This window comes from Entelurus aequoreus, linkage group LG02 (assembly GCF_033978785.1).
Source record: "Entelurus aequoreus isolate RoL-2023_Sb linkage group LG02, RoL_Eaeq_v1.1, whole genome shotgun sequence".
NCBI lineage: Eukaryota > Metazoa > Chordata > Actinopteri > Syngnathiformes > Syngnathidae > Entelurus > Entelurus aequoreus.
Window position 1 is genome coordinate 56,874,505 of NC_084732.1, and position 13,681 is coordinate 56,888,185.

The following is a 13,681-nucleotide window of genomic DNA, read 5'->3' on the forward strand; positions in this document are numbered from 1 at the left end:
ACATGGGGCTGTGCATTGTCATGCTGCAACATGAGGTGATGGTCTTGGGTGAATGGCACAACAATGGGCCTCAGGACTTTGTCACAGTATCTCTGGGCATTCAAGATGCCATCAATAAAACGCACTTGCGTTCGTTGTCCATAACATACGCCTGCCCATACCATAACCCCAAACCCACCATGAGCCACTCGATTCACAACGTTGACATCAGCAAAGTGCTCTACCACACGACGCCACACATGCTGTCTGCTATCTGCCCTGAACAGTGAAAACCCGGATTCATCCGTGTAGAGAACACCTCTCCAACGTGCCAGTTGCCATCGAATGTGAGCATTTGCCCACTCAAGTCGGTTGTGAAAACAAACTGCAGTCAGGTCGAGACCCAGATGAGGAAGATGAGCATGCAGATGAGCTTCCCTGAGACGGTTTGTGCAGAAATTATTTGGTTATGCAAACCATTTGTTGCAGCAGCTATTCGGATGGCTGGTCTCAGACGATCATGGAGGTGCACCTGCTGGATGTGGAGGTCCTGGGCTGGTATGGTTACACATGGTCTTTGGTTGTGAGGTTGGTTGGATGTACTGCCTAATTCTCTGAAACCCCTTTGGAGGCGGCTTATGGTAGAGAAATGAACATTTAATTAACGGGCAACAGCTCTGGTGGACATTCCTGCAGTCAGCATGTCGACTGTATGCTCTCTCAAAACTTGCGACATCTGTGGCAATGTGCTGTGTGATAAAACTGCACATTTCAGAGTGGTCTTTTATTGTGGGCAGCCGAAGGCACACCAGTGCATTATTCATGCTATTTAATCAACATCTTAATATGCCACACCTGTGAGGTAGGATGGATTATCTTGGCAAAGAAGAAATGCTCACTAACATAGATTTAGACAGATTTGTGAACAATATTTAGGAGGAATCAATCTTTTGTGTATATAGTAAAAGTTTTAGATCTTTGAGATCAACTCATGAAAAATGGAAGCAAAAACTAAAGTGTTGCGTTTATATTTTTGTTCAATGTAATTGTATTTTACGACATTTATCTTTGCTGTTTGATACATTTGTACATATTTTTTTTTTTTATAACTTATGCGTTTTAATACAGAGTCAAAAAACAAAAACAAAGCTGCTTTCCCACTAAGGGTGGGGAAACGATTGATTCCTAGATGCATAATGACTGGGACGTGGAGGATTCTTAATCCGGACAAACGTCCAAGTATCGATTATTTATGTATGCTAAATTAAAATTAAATTAATGTTCAACAATTAGGTAAATAATTAGTTTGCTGTTCGCTCTACAGTCACTATTTTATTTCGGTATTTACAACCAAATACCTGAAATAATTTATTCTACTATATGGAACGGCGTGGCGAAGTTGGTAGAGTGGCCGTGCCAGCAATCGGAGAGTTGCTGGTTACTGGGGTTCAATCCCCACCTTCTACCATCCTAGTCACGTCCGTTGTGTCCTTGGGCAAGACACTTCACCCTTGCTCCTGATGGGTGCTGGTTAGCGCCTTGCATGGCTGCTCCTGCCATCAGTGTGTGGATGTGTGTGTGAATGGGTGAATGTGGAAATACTGTCAAAGCGCTTTGAGTACCTTGAAGGTAGAAAAGCGCTATACAAGTATAACCCATTTATCATTTATATGAAGCTGTCATATAATTGTAAGGAACTTTTTGGAGAACGCAGTCTCATTTGATAACAGGCCAATAAAACAAAACGATGCAAATAAAAATGTAGAATATACGTTCAGTAACATCTTAAGAAACAGAATCAGCTTTATTGGCCAAGTATGTTTAACATACAAGGGATTTGACCTGGTAGGCTGTGCTCACTTGTTCAATGTAAAAAAACTAATATTAACGATTAAGTAAAAATATAAATAAGTACCTAAACAACTAATTTGTGAAAGGCTAATAAATCATCATGCAGTGGCGAATAGAGCAAAGCAAAACGAAGATGAGGTGAACATGATATTATTATTAATATTATTATTAACATTATTAATATTTACAGTGACAGATTAGTTCCAGAGTTATTGCACAGCCTTCATCAGATTGATAAGAAACTGATTTATGACAGGTTATTTTGGCGTACTGTGATTTGTAACGCCCGCCGGAGGGGAGGAGTTTGAACAGTTTGTGACCTGAGTTTGAGGGCTTTGCTGTGATGTTACCTGCCCGTTTCCTGACCCTGGACCAGTGTAAGTCCTGGATGAGGGGAAGTGTCGACTGATGATCTTTTCTGCAGTCCTAATTCTTCGTTGCAGTCTGTGACTGTCCACCTTGATTGTAAATCCAAACTAGGCAGTGATAGAGGTGCACAAAAAATATTGAATGATGGATGTGTTGAACATGATCAGCAGTTCCTGGGGAAGGTTACATTTTCTTGAGCTGAGTCAGGAAGTGCATCCTCTGCTGTGCCTTTTTTCGGAGCGTGTCTAGGGTGACCATTTCCATGACACCAAAAAGGAGGACATTATGCGGCATATGACACCAAAAAGGAGGGCATTATGCGGCATATCAATAAATTACTATGGTGTACATAGGACTCTGGTATACTCTTATTTATAGTACAATTTTGAGTGGTTTAAAGATGATGTTTGTGTGGCTGAATAGGAAAAAATATTAAAGTCAAGTGTTTGTTAACAGTATTTGTATTTATTCAATACATTGTGGTGTTCAAAAAGTGACCACTGAGATGAATCTTTTCAAGTGCAGAGTGCCACAAAGCATAACATGTGTGGACTTAAATGTAAACAACAATTAACAGGTAACATATATAATTAAAAAAGAATGCTTTTAAAAAAAGCCTGAATAACCTTTTATATAAACAACAAAGGAGATTGTAACAAACCAACAAACAAGAAAACATTCAACTGCTCAAAAAGCATAGCATTTCTAAAGTGCTTCAGTCTTTTGGGGACTTGTCTTCAGTGTCTGTGTGTGTGCGCAGCAGACCAGTCTTTAAACAAACTCCACATTCACCCTCTGTAGCAGCTTAGGATCAACAGCCCCTCTGTCATCATGGCTTCCAAGCCCCCACTGCGCCTGGGCCTTTTATATCCTGCAGAGACTGGTACAAATAACAACATAGCAACAACATAGTTATCAATCTTCCAAAATCTGTATCGTTTTCAACCCAATAAATATAAACATTTCATTTGGCCCATCAGTGAAATCATAAGATTAGTGTACTCACCAAAATAGTTGATTGTCTATTTGAAATACTTCTGTTCTTTCCTGGCTGCATCCAAGAGTTTTTTGTTTAGGGTGAACTTCTTGTACATCTCTGTGCAGGGTTGGGTGAAATTGACACACACTTGCAGCTCAGTCTTGACGCTGTCCACATCCAGACGATTCCTCTTGTTTCTCCATGCAGTTGTCATCATTGAAAAGACACGTTCTGTGTGTGCATTGCTGCATGGGATGGAGAAAATGCAGGCGCTGACCTTCCTGAGATTCAAAAATGGTACATCTGCTTTGGAAAACAGTTTCAAATATCGTACCTCACTGTGGCAACCTTCCATTTCTGGTGAACTGAAGGAACCTTCCACCATGGCATATTCCTCATACAGTCCATCCATATCAAAGTCCAGATTGCAGGCCTGGACAGCAGCACTGTAGTCTTCAAATGGCACAGCAGTTGTGAGGCCAAGCTTGGCTACTTTGCTATGAAAGCTTGTGTCAGAGAAGTCATATCTTTCACTTATGTATTTCTTTGCTCTTTCATAAAAAAGCAGAAAATCAGCCTCACATTTTTTTGACTGGTAAGGGGGCAGCTGCTTCAGTTTGGTGTTGACAGCAAACCCAAAGAACCTGTCCTTCATCCTTTTTTCCAGCTTTTGTTTTAGTTCAGTCATTATCTTAAACACCGATGTAATGCTGAAGGATTTTGCCTCAAGTGCTTCGATCGTGTCGGAGAACACCTTTAGAACATGGCTGAGAAACAGAAAATATGTCTCTGACATCTCATTTCTTTCCTCTCCAAAACATCTCCACACAATTCTGGCACAGTCCCCCTCACCCTCACTCTGGAAGTAGCTGGTCAGGGCCTTCCAATATTTCAGGATTCTGTCAATGGATGGCAGCAGGGACAACCACCTGGTGACAACATACCGCAGCAGGTTGCATTCCTCCACCTCCACAAACTCACAGAATTCCTTCAATCGTGCTGTTCTGCTTGCTGATATGCTGAAATGGCTGTAAATCTTCAGCACAGCATTTTCCACATCAACATCAAGGCTGCTTGCTGCATATCTGGTTGCGTTTTGCAGAATATGGGCCAAACAGTTTGCAGGGAGCAGATCTTTTTGGCTCAGTTTCAGCTTCTGATACACACTGTTATGTTTGCCATAATTGACACTGGCATTGTCTGCTGCATATGCAGACATGTTTTTCACCTCTAAGCCAGACATCTCAAGTTTTGCCAGCAGCTGGTTTGTTATGGCTTCTGACGTTTCGTTGCTGTCACTATAAAAATCCAACAGGACATGTTGGATGCCCTCATCAAAGTGAAAATACCTTACCACAAGGGGAAAACACTTGTTTGTTCCTTTATTTGAGGCGTCGATTGCCACGGAAAAGGGTAGGTTGTTTTCTTTTATGTAGTCGGTATGTTCCTGTACCGAATAGTGAGTGATGACGTTCTCGCACAATGCCTTGGCTTTTGTTCGGCCACAGGCCATCCCTTTAGCTGTGGGCGAGTCACTGAAAATCTCCCGGTCCTACTTTCAGTCTAAACTTCTGTAGGACTGGTGATGCTTTACAGCATGGTACACCTTGCACAGCTCCGCAGCGGTTATCTTGTCATCCAGGGGCGACGAAACTTCACGAAAAAATGTCCTCATTGAAGAAACTTTCTGTCATTGTCATGCCGCAGCAGCACATGGACCCTTGTTTACCTTTTTAACCAATAATAAGCAGATTTGTATCCGACACCGCTCTTAGCCAATCATTTGATATGTTACTGCGTTGGGGGCATTTTTTTACGGTCTACGATTGGCTATTGCGCTGCAGCCCAGCAAAGATGAAAAAACTCCGCTCTTCAAGCCTAGTGCCTCAAAAAGGAGGACACATATTTGTCCGGCTTGATGCTGCGCCGGACGCCGGACAGGGCATTAAAAATCCGGACTGAAAGGCCCTTTTCCACCAAAAGTTCCAGTTCCTGGAACCTTTGGTTTCTGGATATATAGCTTTCTGTAGAAATGTGTGGTTTGTGTTTCCACTTCATTTCACAGTCTAGGGTAGTTTATACAAATCAGGCTGATGACGTATGTAGGAGAGGTTTACTACATTTCTATACTGATACCATGTAAATAAAGAGACAATATTAGAGGCCTACTTAAATGATTTTTTATTTATTTAAACGGGGATAGCAGATCCATTCTATGTGTCATACTTGATCATTTCGCGATATTGCCATATTTTTGCTGAAAGGATTTAGTATAGAACAACGATGATAAAGTTCGCAACTTTTGGTCTCTGATTAAAAAAAAGCCTTGCCCCTACCGGAAGTAGCGTGACATAGTCAGTTGTTCACCTCCTCATATTTTCCTATTGTTTTCAACGCAGCTAGAGCAATTCGGACCGAGAAAGCGACGATTACCCCATTAATTTGAGCGAGGATGAAAGATTCGTGGATGAGGAACGTTAGAGTGACGGACTAAAATGCAGTGAAAGACATCTTTTTTCGCTCTGACCGTAACTTAGGTACAAGCCGGCTCATTGGATTCCACACCCTCTCCTTTTTCTACTGTGGATCACGGATTTGTATTTTAAACCACCTCGGATACTATATCCTCTTGAAAATGAGAGTCGAGAACGCGAAATGGACATTCACAGTGACTTTTATCTCCACGACAATACATCGGCGAAGCTCTTTAGCTACTGAGCTAACGTGATAGCATCTGGCTCAAATGCAGATAGAAACAAAATAAATAAATCCCTGACTGGAAGGATAGACAGAAGATCAACAATACTATTAAACCATGGACATGTAACTACACGGTTAATAATTCTCAGCCTGGCAAAGCTTAACAATGTTGTTGCTAACAACGCTGAAGCTAATTTAGCAACTTAGCAACCGGACCTCACAGAGCTATGATAAAAACATTAGCGCTCCACCTGCGCCAGCCAGCCCTCATCTGCTCATCAACACCTGTGCTCACCTGCGTTCCAGCGATCGACGGCGCGACGAAGGACTTCACCCGATCACAGATGCGGTTGGCGGCTAGCATCGGCTAGCGTGTCTGCTATCCAAGTAAGTCCTCTTTGTTGTGTTGCTACAGCCAGCCGCTAATACCTACAACTTTCTTCTTTGCAATCTCCATTGTTCATTAAACAAATTGCAAAAGATTCACCAACACAGATGTCCAGAATACTGTGGAATTATGAAATGAAAACAGAGCTTTTTTTATTGGCCTCAATAAGGGAGCCATACCTCTGTTCTACTGGCTACGTCACGCGCATACGTCGTATCCAAAGGAGTTTTCAACCGGAAGTTTAGCGGGAAATTTAAAATTGCACTTTATAAGTTAACCCGGCCGTATTGGCATGTGTTGCAATGTTAAGATTTCATCATTGATATATAAACTACCAGACTGCGTGGTCGGTAGTAGTGGGTTTCAGTAGGCCTTTAGGTCACAGTTCTTTTACGAAAAAGTGACTAATTGAAATACAAATCAATCATATACAAAAGGATATGGTTTATAAAATAAAGTGTACCGAATTGCTTATAAAAAGTCAGGCTTTTGTCCGCAATGTCCTACAGTCAGAAAGTTGTCCTCTCTGTAAATGATGAATTCATGAGGGTCAGGCAATTATTTTTGGTCCATTTCAGCTGTGAATACCAATATATAAATAATAACTGTCAGTATTTTTCTCACATTGACAACACACAGTAGACTTAGACTTAGACTTCCTTTTATTGTCATTCAAATTTGAACTTTACAGTACAGATAAGAACGAAATTTCATTGCATTAGCTTGTTGTAGTGCAGGATAAAATAGCAATAAGGTCTTTATATTCCAGCGAGTTAATCCGTTTTTGGGGGGAATTGAGGGGATACTTATGATGCGTTCAAGAGTCTTATGGCCTGAGGGAAGAAGCTGTTACAGAACCTGAAGGTTGTGCTGCGGAGGCTGCGGAACCTCTTTCTAGAGTCCAGCTGTGAAAACAGTCCCTGGTGGGGGTGGTAGAAGTCTCAACAAGATTTTCTGAACCCTGGTCAGGCAGCGGCTTTTTGCGATTTCCTGGATAGGAGTAAGAGGAGTCCTGATGATCTTCTCCGCCGTCCTCACCACTCTCTGCAGAGACTTCCAGTCTGAGGCACTGCAGGCTCCAGTCCAGACAGAGATTCAGTTGGTCAGTAGGCTCTCTATAGTGCCTCTGTAGAATGTGGTGAGAATGGGGGGAGGGAGATGTGCTCTTTTCATCCGAGGCAAAAAGTGCATACGTTGCTGAGCTCTTTTTATAAGAGCTCCGGTGTGTAGGGACCAGGTCATATTGTCAGTTATTTGCACCCCCAGGAACTTGGTGCTGCTTACGATCTCCACTGCTGTGCCATTAATGAAGAGTGGAGTGTGGCTGGACTGGTGCCTCCTGAAGTCGACAATGATCTCCTTGGTCTTGTCGACGTTCAGGACTAGGTTGTTGGTTCTGCACCAGTCAACCAGATGTTTCACCTCCTCCCTGTTGTCCATGTCGTTGTTGTCACGGATGAGGCCCACTACTGTTGTGTCATCCGCATACTTCACAATGGGGTTAGTAGTGGACCTGGCGCAGCAGTCATGGGTCATCAATGTGAACAGCAGTGGACTCAGGACGCAGCCCGGGGGGAGCCGGTGCACAGGGAGAAGGCACTGGAAGTGTTGTCACCCACTCTCACAGACTGGGGTCTGTCTGTGAGGAAGTCAAGCAGCCAGTTGCATAGGGGGGTACTGAATCCAAGGGGGGCCAGTTTGCTCACCAAGTGCTGCGGGATGATGGTGTTGAACGCCGAGCTGAAGTCCAGAAATAACTTCCGCACGTGTGTGTCCTTTCCTTCCAGATGTTCTAAGCTCAGGTGGAGTGCAAATGAGATGGCATCCTCTGTGGAGTGGATAGGGCGATAAGCAAACTGGTATGGGTCGAATGTGGGGGGAAGTCTAGAGACAATGTGTTCCTTTACCAGCCTCTCGAAGCACTTCATTATGATGGGGGTGAGTGCCACGGGTCGATAGTCATTGAGGGAGGAGATTGTGGGTTTTTTAGGCACTTGAATGATTGTGGCCGTCTTAAAACATGATGGTACCACAGCCTGGGTCAGCAAGGTGTTGAAGATGTCTGTGAGAACCCCAGCCGGCTGGTCTGCACATCCCTTAAGCATCCTGCCCGGAATGTCATCAGGTCCTGCTGCTTTCCGCGGGTTCACTCTCCTCAGGGTTCTCCGGACATCCGCAGTGTCCAGGTTGAGCAGCTGCTCATCAGGGCGAGGGATGGATTTCCTTGCCGGAGTGGTGTAAGTGCCTCAAACCTCACAAAGTTGTTGTTGAGGTTGTTAAGTAAGCTGATGCTGTTGTCCAGGGACGGGTAGCTTTATAGTCCGTGATGACATGTATGCTCTGCCACATTTGTCTAGTGTTCGTGGGGTTCTCGAAGAAGTCCTGCATTTTCTGACTGTGAGCACGCTTTGCAACCTTAATGGCACGGTTCAGGTTGGTTTTGGCTTTTTTAAGTGCTACCATGTTGCCAGATTTAAAAGTGTTGTTCCGAGCTTTCAGCATTGCACGTACCTCACTGTTCATCCAGGGTTTCTCGTTGGCCCGTGTGGGGATGTTCTTGATCACACTAACATCCTCCATGCACTTCTGAATGTATGCGGATACAGACTCTGCATACTCCTCTACACGTGTGATGATTTTCTGTGGCGGCTGCCTTGAACATGTCTCAGTCTGTGCTTTCGAAATAGTCTTGTAATGCTTCCATTGCTCCCTCTGTCCAGATTCTCACCTGCTTCATTGTAGCTTTCTTCCTGATCAGCAGGGGCTTGTATGCAGGAATTAGCATCACAGAGAGATGGTCTGAGAAGCCGAGGTGGGGGCGGGGTGCAGCTTTGAATGCCTGTTTGATGTTGCTGTGGATCATGTCTAGCTTGTTTCCACCCCCGGTACCACCCCACATACATCAGCCTTAGCGTTAGCTTGTTAGCATTAGTAAATAATCAATATTTGATGTTATTTATCTACGATCCACTTGTGTACTGCCTCAATTTTTCCACATTAATCCAACAAAGTCAGAATAGTAAGCAGCTGAGGTCTCCGCTTTGAGTCCGGCTTCATACTTCTCCGTAAAGACGTTTAAAAGAGTCTGTCCATTTCTCGTAGCTTTGCGTATCGAAAGGAAGTTTGTAAAAATAATAAACAATGATACATTGCCTATAGTTTAAAGACTACGGCTGAGTAAAAACACTGCAAGATAGTTTCACTGATCAGCGTTCTTTAGCACAAAGCTGCCCCACAAAAGTTAATGCATTTCAAAAGCTCCTTTTGTTCTTCTTTCTCTCTGTTGTCAAGTTTGTTGTAATAGAAATACACAATAATTAAGAAAAAAAACAAGTCGCCACGTATATTCCAATGGTGGTTGTGTGTTTGAAAGAGAAGTTTCAGGAACGCTCCCAAATGTGTTCAACCAATCACCATTCGACAGCACAGCCCGCCCCGAAAAGGTTTCTGGCCGCTTGGAAAAGTCCCACTGTGCTAGGAGGAACGCCGAAAGCTTCCTATAGGAACTACATCTACCCGGGTAGTTTTTGGTGGAAACACATGGGAAACTTTATTTACCCGAGTAAGTAGGGAACTTCCTCAAAAAGTTCCTGCAATGGAATAGGGCCTAATGTGGGAAATCAACTTTAGGTCCCGTGAGATTGTGTATCCCAGGAACCTGAGAGAGTCCACAGTAGACACTGTGCTGTTCAGAATGGTGAGGGGGGGAGTGTGAGGTGAGGCTTCTCCTGACATCCACTGTCATCTCCACAGTCTTGAGCTGCTTCAGCTCCAGGTGGTTCTGGCTGCACAAAAAAGCCAGCTGTTCCACCTCCCGTCTGTAGGCAGACTCGTTGCCATCCTGTATGAGACCGATGGCAGTGGTGTCGTCTGTGAACTTCAAAAGTTTCATAGAAGGATCCCCTGAGGTGCAGTCATTGGTGTAGAGCAGACAAGGGCATTTATTTTGACTTGGGGCCCACATTGGTTGATAAAAAAGCATCTGGGGGCTGGTGGTATATATACACTGTGTACACACACATATACTATATATATATATATATATATATATATATATATATATATATATATATATATATATATATATATATATATATATATATATATATATATATATATATATATATGGCATGTTAACAACAGGATATTTTTTGTTTAAGAGAGGAGTTTTTATTTATGAATTTTAACATGACACTGTAAGTTTGTCTGTGTATGCTTTTTGACACTATTTGTAGCTGTAAAAAGTGGCACACAATCTGCTGTATCTGTGCTTGGTTCCCTTTTTGGAACATTTTAAATATGTGTAGGTTGTTCAGCAGCCAGGGTAAAAGCTGAACACAATACAAACACTCACGATACGACCCATAGAATGCTAAAAATATTATGACAGACCATCTCAAAATCTGAATAGAATTGTACAGATTTTTTGCTGAATAAAATAATGTACATGGAAATAAATAATGTAGGATTTGTAGTATTAACTATGGACGACCAAACAGTAAACATTAAGAACATATGAACGTCTCTCCTGTTTATTTCCCAGATGACCGTCTCGAGATGGATCTTTTACAATAAAGCAAAAAGCAACAAATATGCAACAAACACGGCGAAACATGAATGCGAAGGACAAAAAAAACTACCCCACAGATCCATATAATAATAGTCCATATAATATACTCTTTTGCATAACAAAACTTTTTAGTTGAAATCTTCTTCCGTGTTGCTCCCTGACCTCGCGTCTCAGGCTGGCTGCTGTAAACAAACCCTGCTCACTCTGCTTTGTGCCTCTTCTGTTTGGGGCTGCTGTGACGTAGATTGCCGTAAAAACCCATATATCACTCAAAAGCGCAGATTCCAATCATTGGAATACTCTCTATAGTTCAAGACTTACGGTAATTTGAAAAATGTATATGGTTTAAAACATTTTTTGGAGACATTGGGCGGGCCGGGTTGAAAAGCTTAAAGGGCCACATACGGTGGGTGGGCTGTAATTTGCCCATGTCTGGTGTAGAGGTGAAAAAAAGCATTTGGGAGAGAACACATCCCTGCTGTGCACCCATGCTGATTTTCCAGGTGCTGGATGTGATTCTTCTCAACGTATACTGCTGCCTTCTGTCAGTCAGGAAGTTGGTGATCCACTAACATGTGGAGGCTAGGACTGTGAGCTGGGTGAGTTTGCAGTGCAGAATAACCAGGGTGATAGTGTTAAATGCAAAGCTGAAGTCCACAAACAGGATCCTAGCGTAGGTCCCTGGGGAGGTAAGGTGATGCAGGATGTGGTTCAGTCCCATGTTGACTGTATCCTCCACTGAACGGTTTGCCCGATAGGAAAACTGTAGGGGTCCAGCAGGGGTCCTGTGATGACCATCAGATGGCGCAGCACAAGTCTCTCAAAGGACTTCATGACCACAGGCGTCAGGGCTACGGGTCTGTCGTCATTGAGTCTTGTGATGGCAGGTTTCTTTGGGACTGGAATGATGGTGGAGCCTTAGAAGCAAGAGGGCACTTCGCACAACTACAGGGATGAGTTGAAAATCTGCATGAAGATGGGGGCCTGCTGCTCATCACAGACTCTCAGGCAGGAGGGGGACACACCGTCTGGTCCTAGAGCCTTTCTGATCTTCTGTTTCTGGAAAAGCTGGCACACATCCTTCTCACAGATAGTCAGTGTAAGTGGGGCGGCAGAAGGCAAAGGGTTGTGGGGGGAGCAGGTAGGGTATTCAAATGCCCCTTTTTCCGCCCTTGTTTTTGCTCCCCCACCTTGGTTTTGCGCATTCATGTCAATCAAGAGGCGTTCAAATTATCCGCCAAGTAGAGGGTAAGGGCGGAGTACCCCCTCGAAGCGAAGTGAGCTCGCAGACCTCCCTACACTATCAAGTGCAAGGAGAAAGACGGCAGGCCAGAAATCTAGAGAAGCATACAAATGTAAGTAAAAAGCGTAATTAATGATTTTCATAATACTGACACTGTTGGTTTAGTCAGACATCAAACTTTTGTTACTGCACGTAAATATTGTCTTCAAACACAAATACACAGTGAAACACTATTTACATACCGCAAGCTGAAGCGTCAGTACTTGCATATTTCGCCAAAAACATTGTCTTCTAAACAGTAAAGACAGGCGAAAATAACAACAACAAACCGAACAAAGCCGAACATTACGTGTGACAACATCTTGAAAGTAAACAAATAATTGTCGCATTTGCCTTACGTAACTGCTGGCAAATGGCAACGGTTGATGACGTAACGAGACTTAATAGACCTCCCTATGCATAGGAGCGTATTTGCAATACTTCGCCATGGCACTAGATGCTAGAGCCAAGGGGGAGGGTGAAGTAGAAGAGGGCAGAGGGAGGAGGGATAATTTAAATTAAGCCTAAGTGTGTGTGTGATGGTTGTGAAAATCTGCAGTAGATGCTGTTCAGGTCCTTAGCCAGTTAATTGTTACCTACAGGGTGGGGTTTTGCCTTTCAAAACTGCTGAAGGAGTCGTTAGCTGAGAATCTTTCTTTTAGCTTCTCAGGCCCCGTCTATATTAAGCCGGATAACTCCTTAAACTAATAAATATTTAGCCTAAACCCCGTGTCAGCCACACTAACCCATCGTTTTAGCTTCCCCTTCTTGGGAATTTTTTTACACGGGTAAGTGCGCCGTCTATTTATTGAATCTACGGCTCTTAGCTCTGTATGGACTCATTGATCGTTTATAAACGGAGTTCGGAGAGGAAGTGATGTCAGAAACAACGCGCCACAGCCAGCCTTATAACAACCGGTTTCCACTCAGAGGTAAACACTAGAAAGATGGAGGCGAATCATCCAGACATGCCTGTGTTTCTCCTTCTTCTACATATACAGGGGCTTGTAGAAATCACACATGAATACCTGATGAGAAGGAAATGCGTGATTGCAGCTATTTAGGATACACTACATCTCAGACGGCAACAACGGGTGTGTTGTGCCAGAGGAATGGCAAGAGAACTTTCGAATGTCCAGGTCAGCTGTGATTCTACTTAGCGAAAAACTTCTTCCATTTGTCGAAGGGGAGAAAACGAGAAAGCGGGTTCCCAAGGATGTGATAAAAAAAGGTAGCGTGTACTTTGTATTACTTGGCCGATGAGGGAAAACTTTGGAAAACAGTGAATGCATTTGGACTGGCAAAGCAGACTGTATCAGTTATTGTGCGAGATGTAAGTCGAGCGATTACTCAATGTCTAGGTACAGACAAAGAAATCCCTCTTCTTGGTTACACTCAAAGCCATTTTCGGTATCTTCGCACAACAAGTCGCAGATAAGAAATCGAAATGAACATCTTGCTTGCATCTCTTCATGTTTATCTGCCAGGTAAGGATACACTTCCAGGTCAGAGGTGACTATGACGTAATATATGTGCGTCTGCCATTTTCCGCGCATGCCTATT

At 43.3% G+C, this 13,681-nt stretch overlaps 1 protein-coding gene across 9 annotated transcripts in view; it reads left to right on the top strand.

Moving 5' to 3' along the window:
* Positions 1 to 13,681, top strand: part of large2 (LARGE xylosyl- and glucuronyltransferase 2) — a 161,682-nt gene that overhangs the window by 98,614 nt on the left and 49,387 nt on the right. The window contains exon 1 of one of the 9 annotated variants that reach the window (XM_062029664.1): positions 6,227 to 6,265. The exons of the other annotated variants lie outside the window; for them this stretch is intronic. The gene's annotated coding sequence lies outside the window, so the exon portion shown is untranslated. Of the gene's footprint in view, positions 1 to 6,226; positions 6,266 to 13,681 lie in introns of those variants that run through there. 9 annotated transcript variants of the gene reach the window in all.